The sequence below is a fragment of the Simochromis diagramma genome, unplaced genomic scaffold, assembly GCF_900408965.1.
Source record: "Simochromis diagramma unplaced genomic scaffold, fSimDia1.1 OVJJ01000150.1, whole genome shotgun sequence".
NCBI classification, from domain to species: domain Eukaryota; kingdom Metazoa; phylum Chordata; class Actinopteri; order Cichliformes; family Cichlidae; genus Simochromis; species Simochromis diagramma.
The window spans coordinates 2,562,686-2,571,813 of NW_024387083.1; positions in this window are offsets into that span (position 1 = coordinate 2,562,686).

Consider the following 9,128-nt stretch of genomic DNA (forward strand, 5'->3'; position numbering starts at 1 on the left):
CTTTTCTACTTTATCTTAAGCACGCAAAGGGCTTTAGACAATTCACCCATTCACAACAGCAGTTTTTTCTACTGTTTCTAAATGCTTCCTAACTAACATCCACACACATTCGGAGATGATCAACATGTTAGGGTTAGTATCTTGCCCAAGGATACTCACCACCACCTGAGCTACAGCCATCCACATGGCTTATAATAATTTATTATCACATAGTCTTTCAGCCCAATTTCTAACAACATATTCTTGCTCATTTGCACTCCCCTATTCTATATGAGTATTGTATATGGGATGCCTTGCTTAAGAAGCGTGGCACAGCCTCCTCCTCCTCCTTCTTCTCTGTCCCTGTAAACTGTTGCATAGTTAAATAGAACGAATTCCGAATTAGATTTAACCCAGGATGCCTGGATATGGATTATCTTGGACTTTTCTTTCATATCTCCAATAAATTGCTTGAATTTCTGGCTCTTAGCATTGAAACTTCTGGTATTCCATTGGAGAATGAGCGTAGTTAATAGTATTACAGTATCTGATACATATTGCTTCTTGGCTTGACTGAATCTTAAGTTTGTCATTTATTTCCTCCCATTTTAAATCTGTCATCCTGAAGTGGTGGTCCGCAGCGTTCACTATTATTTATATTCTTTCAGTTTTATTCAATATGTTGCATTTATCACTAGTTTTATTTAATTTTTTTGTAAATTTAATTCTAATTTTCTGTACTTCTGTCTCTCTTTTCACTGCTTTGCAACCCCAAAATGCTATATTGTGGCTTCCTCTGTGGCTGCAGGATTCTGGAGGAACTCCTGCTGCACACTTGCCACTTCTATTGTCCCCTCCACAATGAGCTCACCTGTGATTCCTTTTACATACAGCTGTCTGAATTCTTAACAGCTAAAACATTTAATGGGCTTTGGTGCAAATTCTCTGTACATATAAGCAGTTTTGTCATATCAAAATTATAGCTCCTGCTCCTCAAAGCATAGCTGCAGTCCCTTTTTTTATATGTTCTCCCAAGCATTGTCTTCATTTACTTCACTTGTTTCTCACTTGCAGATTTTCCACCAGTTACTCTCTTTTTACATTTTTTAACCTTCTTTACCTCCATTTCAGATTTACTGCCTATTAGTAAATTTCCATAACTCAGAATGTGCATTTTTACGTCTCCCAATTGTCCTCTGATAATTCCAGTTAATTTTGTTGGGTCCATCTTTTCACATACCCCTCTTTCTCAGATCTCACCACCACAGTAAGTTAGCTGTGTACCACTTCTCTTCCTTTGCTTTCTGATTCAACACTCAACACCATTCTTCCTCCTCTTCCTTCCTCTGTCCATACTGTTGCTGTCACTGTCAGTTTTCCTCTGTTTCTTTCTATCACTTGTTGCAGACAAGACTGCCTGAGCACCATTGTTGTACAGAGCCTGTCTAGACTGTCACCAGCTGCTCCAGGACAACTAGTCCTGCTTATGAGTCCACAAGAGAAGATGCTGATATTAGTGTTTGATTTTCCCACACTCACCACCGATTTCATTCTCCTCTCCACCAGATACACCAGTAACTGTCTCCTGACATGACATTTTCCTCCCTCTTTTTATTACTCAAATTTGTCTAAATCAGTCTGTGTATCTGTGACTGCTTGTAAAAGCTATTTTTTGAGTTCAATCTGTGTGTTTCTGTTTTCTTGCTGCAGAATGAGGAAGTCGATGGCTTCCACTTATTGGAAGGTTTCTGATTTGCTTCCTGCTCCAGTCTGTATGTTGAGGTGGTCTCATGTGGTACAGGAGTGTATGAGTATATGTTCAATGAAGCAAGTGTGAGTGTCTGTGTGTATAAGAACATGGTTTTGAAGTAAGTACTTTATGAACCTGCAGTCAGCTGAGACTGAAGAAGTCTCTTTGATGAGCGAAGAAACGTTTCTCCCACTGAAAACGCTAATCCAGGTGAACAGAATGCTTTTTTGGCAGTTTATGGTGAGTAATATTACAAAAGAGTTCGTTAAATCTATTTGCCATACCAGCCATGACGATGTTCTATATAAACTAATATGCCATGGGCTCACATCTTTCAATATCACTCTACTTCAGTAGGTTACTCACAGTATGGACTGCACTCATTTTTAATCTCAGTGTACATTTCGATCTCCACAATACTATTCACACAGTTTTTTGAATTTAGCTTGCACTAGTGTGGTTCTTCACATGCTATTTGTACATGACTTCACTAGATAGATGTCTGTATTTGACTTTTCTGGTGTGAGCTGCAGCAAAGCTGCAAAGATTTTGCCTTGAGGTTTTATGGATCCACACACTGCTACACTGCAGTACCAAAATTGGCAACAGAAAAATAAGAGTTTGGCTTTCTCATAACTCTTCTGTGACAAAAGTAAACACAAGTGCTTAAAACGTTTAGGATGCACACTAAATTTGGGAAAAGGTGTGGGATTGTAGTCTGACCTGACTCTAATTCTAGATTCATGATATTAATCATCTAATCTTATGAACATAATACAATTTAGGACACAAAACAGTAAAGATCCTCTCCAGATGTGACATGATATTGCTGGAAAAATGTGATGTCATGCACTATCATACACGAGTTAATCTGAAGAGCATTTGCATCAGAATGTGGTGACGTGTTTGCTTATGGAGCTACCTTTGATCAAATGTGATCATCCCCACAGAATAAAAATATTTTGATTTGATGAGTCTTTTATTTGTTGTTGTTGTGATTCTTAATGTCATATAAATATCATTTATTTCTTAGGAAACACTTCAGTCTTTCCACATCCTTAGACAGATTTTTCCTTTTTTTAAATTGTAAATCTTTTTTTTAAATGTTTTTTGATATCAAATAAATATACACATTTGAAGCTGTGGTGGAAAGGTCAACAAACATACTTTTATTCATCATGGATAATCTCTCTGTGCCACTGGACAGGCAGTGGAGAACTTTCTCTAACTGGGTTAGGGTTGACGTTACACCAAATCTTTCATACCCCGTGAAACAAATCATTATGATACAGTATAGTTATATCTCCCACATATATTATCTTCTGAGGGCAAGAGACACAACCACTATTTCTGAGCAGTTTTCTCAGAGTGCCACACAATGCCTTGGATTGAACATTGTCTGTATACGTGAAGATTTGTGCTATTTATTTGTGATATGTGTGTTGCTCCCACTTGACCAAGTAAGCATACAACAATACAAAGATCATGACAGAAAAATGTTTGCGCCAAGATTGGCGTCTATTTTATTTAGGAAGGTACTTATCACGGTGATGGAATTCTAATGAAAAAACAACAACAAAATGAGAATTATACTAGTTATGAAAACACAGGCAATAGGAATGATGAACAGCCTTTAGCACAGCCCCCCCAAAACCCGTCCAGCGTCACTGGTGTCAAGACACTGGTACAAGGATTGGGAGTGACCAGACCAAGAACGCATGCAGGACTTCAGGAGATTGTAATGGTGAGATTAAACTGCAAAACTTGATAAATAATAATGTCAGAACTGCCAAAATCCCCCAAAACATATAAGGAAAGTGCTTCAGTGCTTTGAAATATAAAAGAATAAGCCAAGTCTGCACACTACAGTCAAAACAGTAATTACAGTAAATGTTGTCAGTAAGTTGTATTGGAAACATGGAACTCAGAATTACAGTAATTAGTCACTTTAAACACAAAATAAAATAGAAAACAGAGAATATGCTCTTCCAACATGCTCTATTGAATCTCATTTAGTTGCTTTGTCTGCATTTTGTGCTTACTTACCTCTTGCAACACGCAGCCATTTCCTCCCTTGCAGTGAATCTGTCCAGCACTCATCTGTCTCTGTATGAATGAGTACTTTGTAAGCACCACTACCCCCTCAGCCAGTTCTTGTGCCCATGTCTCAATCTCCAAATTCCAGTCCCTCTGCCTATCTTCTGTGCTGGCTGAGTGCTCATGTCACTTTGTCTCACCCCCAAAAATCACTGTTCATCAGAGCTTGAGCCAATAAAGAGCCAGGCAGCTGGGTGAGGCACTTCCTATGTGACAGGAAATTAACCACAAACAACCGACCAGAGGGAGGGGGCTAATGAGAAAGTGAGATCAAAAGACGCTGATGTTTTAATGGCTGTAAGTAGAGTTCTAAAGGGGATGAACAGGTCATGGTAAATAATTCTTGTGCTGGCTTCTAAAATAAATCTGAATAAATACATATACTATATTAGCTTACTCTAGTATATAGTATATGTATTTAAAGTTTCACTGATATGTCACTGTAAGTTTCTGTTGGGTCCTAACTGTGATGTATATGCATTGCTGTGCAAACATACAATTTCTTAGGAAAAGGCACACGCCTGTTTATTCATTCAATTATCTAATCAGCCTATCACGAGGACCAACATGTAGAAAATCCTTTAGATACAGGAAAGCCAGAGCACACCAATTTTGATCGTGACTTCGTTGTTGTTAGCAGATGGAATCATTTGTGATGAGCAAAAAACATCAAAGAATACACCATCGGGCTCTGATGTCAGCTAAGAGCAAAGATTACTATCTGTAACATGCACCAGCTCACAAAGAAAAGCTGTGTCTAACTGGATTAACGATTCACTGAGGTCAACGAACGGCTGTCATCGGTCATTTATTGAAATTATTCAAGGTAACCATTACTATCAGAATACTTTATTGATCCCAAAAGTAATTATTATCACTACAAGTATCATTATCATTAAGCACTGCCCAAAATGAAGTGTAACACCTAATTACAAGAACTGCTGGAAGCAAACAACAAGGATACAGTCAGTACTGTAAGGTTTTTAAGGTGCAGTGTAAAACACCATTATGTGGCTAAATGGTTTGACTTTTATTAACATAAATGAATTTACTCAAACCTCATTGTTCAAATACAATTTTAACATTATGGCAATCAGCAAAGGTTAAAGTCGGTTTTCTTGTATGTGTAGCCGGAGTTAATATGGGAATTGTTGGTGAACTAGAGGGCAGGGTGCTGAAAGGATGATGATGATGATGATGATGGGCTCATGTTCAAAGACAGTAGATACAGAAAAGTGGCTTTGATATCTTCTGGGTGGGGTGTCTGGGAGGGAGACGGTTGTTTACAAAGGGGATCTAATCCCACTCGTGATCTGCTGTAGCATTCGTCATCACATCATTAACTTCAAACTGCATCACTGCATTAACCAAACAACCTGGATATGTCTGACCTTATATGGTCTGGTGGCTTTTCTGGTATGAACTTCAGTGTGGAGTGGGCCTCAGAGTTATCTTTGCAAGAAGATGGGCCTCTTCCTCGATTATGCTTATCATGATTCATTTTCTGTTTGTTTATTCTTTTTTGTGTGTTAATGTTACATTATCTCAAAAGTATACTTTCATTTTTGTTTATAGATTAGTTTCCACACAGAAACTGAACAACGGAGGCAGTCAATGCAAAAGAAATCTGTGCTTTCCGGAAAGTGCCTGATTGCAGCATAGTGATAAAATTCATTTAAACATGTTTTTCTCTTCTTAAAATAGCAGCCAGTGATTCTTTTTCTCAGACCAGCAACATTTCAACTATAGTTGGAGCTTTATTTGAAATGGGTGTAGGGATTGTTAACAGGAAATCCACCATCACATGGGCAGGAAATGCTGTTCAGACAGAAATAAACAAGACATATAAGAGAAACAGAGGCACTGCTGACATTACAGCTACTGCACATCATTTTCTCACCAGGAGAGAGGAACACCATCACTAACGTCGCTTACTGATATCCTCAATAAACAAAAATTGTGCCTGTATTTTAAATCACATACTTTTTTCCTCAGAATACTCTGTTGCAGCCTTTACAAACTCTTTACTGCAGTAGCCGCAAAACTGAGAAACACTACTTCATAATACCAGCAGGCTTTGGACTTTTACTACACTGGTTTATGTGTGGCTGGATTACATACTGAAAAATTCAAGGTACAGCTGTTCGTATTGCCAAGAAAAATATTCTCATATAGTGAAGGAGAAGTAAATCGTTACATATTTCACACTGTTTTCATAATTCTATAATTATACCTGATTTTTATTGAATGTCCTCGAGCTACCTATTCCCTGTCGCCATTGCTTTAACCTAGGACCTGGGGTCCTCATATGTGGACATCACATTTTGGGTTGTCCAGACCACAATACTAAATTTTGCTCTATAAGGGCCTGATATCTCTTACGAGGACATTATACTGCCACTGCTCTATCGAAATTTAAAAAATAATGTCCTCATAATAATAATAATAATAATAATGGATTGGATTTATATAGCGCTTTTCAAGGCACCCAAAGCGCTTTACAATACTCATATGTAGATATCCAGCCCTTGTAGAGCAACATCAGGTAAAAAGATCATTCTTTGTTTTTACATTCAGGTCCCAATCAGCCCAAATAGCAAAGAGAAATTAAAAATGCATGCCATGAAAGAGTTCAGGTCTTAGTAGGTTAATATAGAAACACATGCATGAAAACACATATGTAGTTTTTGTAGAACAGATAATCCTCACCTGCAGTCACCAGAAAATGGACCTCATGGTTGTATATATAAATGTGTGTGTGTGTGTGTGTGTGTGTGTGTGTGTGTGTGTGTGTGTGTGTGTGTGTGTGTGTGTGTGTGTGTGTGTTCTCTTTTAAGTGATTTTATATATGAAGAAGCACCCCTGTGGTCACAGGTTGTCAGAAGATCTGGAGGCCATAGAGTCAAGTGGGGATTCATCCCATCATCAAGTGTTTTAATCATAGCTGCATGGGTTTAATTTCAAAAATATGACTAAAGGAGAAATTCATAGGAAAGACTGTGGCTGGGCTTAGTGCAGTGCGATAGCAAATTTTGAAGTGTGATTTTACAGGTTTTAATTTTTTGGTGTTGTGACTTGTATAACCAATAACGACACCAAAAAAATCAAAATGATCTCAATCAAACCTGATTGCTTTTATTTTCATAGTAGTGTCATTTTGTTCACCTTGCATAGCATTTGGCTAAACAGAGTGAAGAGGAGAGTGACGACCTCTAATATAAAGAAACCAGGATGGTCACACTGGAGGAGACCAAGTAAAGAGAAGAAAATGATCAGGTTTTTTTCAGACTCATAGCAGTAAATGAAGCCCAGAAGAGAACAGCACAGACAAAACAATATACTACAAAAACATTGCAAAAAAGGAATTCACAAGATAGATATAGAGATATGTTGGACTCTTATCATTTAAGTCCAATGCACAACTAGCTAAAATTCTGTGAGATGGAAGTTTACTAATAGCATGTTAGATGGTAAATGGACTGGTTCATATATAGCACTTTTCTACTCTATTTGAGCACTCAAAGCACTTTACACAACTTTCCTCATTCACATTCACACACATTCATACTCCGGTGGCTGCATCAGAGAGCAACTTTTTTGGCACGCATCCTGGAGCAGACTGGGATCACACCAAGCTTCTGATTCGTAGGTGACCTGCTCTACACCCGAGCTACAGCTACCCCAAATTAAAAAAAGTTAAAGTTGAAGCTTGATTACGAATAGAGCTGATGACAAGTGAGCAGCAGTTTATGCAAAGAAAGAACTCTACAGATGCAATATTTGCTTTGAGTGTTGAAGAAGTGTAGAGAAGGTCAGGAGTAGTTGCACTGTGTCCTTGTAGATCTAGAGAAAGCAGATGGTCAGGTACCAAGAGAGAAACTGTGTGCATGCAGAAGTCAGGAGTAACTGGGAAATATTTGAAGATGTGAGGCCAGTGTAGGTCACTTTTGAGGACAACAACACAGTGGTAAGGTGTGACGGATGGGTTCAAGGTGAGTGTGATATTACATCAGGTACCTTATTTATTCAGTTTTATTTCAGATAGTTTCCAGAGTGTATTTTCTTGTTTAGAACTTTTTGCTTACTTGAAAACTGAGTTAATAGTTTGTCTGTCCTTTTGGACTTTCAAAGTCTGTATTCCAGACAAAGTTAAAATAAGATTTTTGAGCTTTCCAGATAGGCTCCTTCTTTTCAGTGGTGACACGTGCTAAAATTATGGATGTGTAGCTTTAGTGTGCAGAAGAAAACTTAAAACTAAAAAAAATGTAAGTGCCCTAAGCATGAGAAGGGACATAGATATGGCCCATGTGGGGAGAATACACGTTTTAACTGTGGTGGGCTGCACAGCATTATAATATTAACAACAACTCTACATTATGTAGAGAAAAGTCCATAAATGGATAACATTATTTTTTCACTACATATTTAATCAACTGTACATATCAAATTAAACACAAAAAAGAAAAAAGAAAAAAGAACTGTGTAAAGGTAACAGAGAAGTTTTTTTTTTTTTTGTTGCATAGATATATTATATATATAGATATATATAGATATAAAATATGATGTTGAAAAAGGATGGGGGAAATTCAAGAGGACCAGTAGAGAGGATCATCTGATAATTTTACAGTGGAGTGCTTGAAGTTTATAATGGCAAAAACTGAGTAATGGACACTAATTAATGGAAATTTAAAAAAAAAAAATCCTTAATGATGGAAGTAACACACGAGTAGGGATGGGCAAAGCGAGGCTTTTCTATGCAGCTGTGCAGGACTTGGATTGAGGTTTTGAAACAGTCTGACACCCTCATCCATAGCGACACCTAGTGGCTTTTTTTTAAATTATCTATCACCACATCTTGGTAACCGTGTTTGGTGAAATAAGGACAAGCTATGCATAGTTCTCAACAAGGCCACTTATTAGACCAGTCTATCAATAGTTATTAAGTGATTAGTGATTAATCATTGTTTTGGGGGAAATCTCCATAAAAACAAGTAAAGAAAAACACCAAGATTGTTCAATATCAGACTCCTTAGACCTGGATGACTGAGAGCTTACACAGATATATGAGAAAGATAGCAGAGGATCAAGAGCCTACTTAAATTGAAGTTAAATTTGTTCTTTTTTTTTAACTTGCTGTAGTACAAAAGAACATTAACAAAATTCTAAGACGGACAAATTTGATTGAGAGCATATGAGGGGTTTCCTTAATGCGTCTGTCTGTGTGTGTTATTTTTGTTTCTTGAGAAATTCTATTCCACTCCATTCCACATGGCGGCGCTAGTGTAGTTTTTGGGTGGTTTTC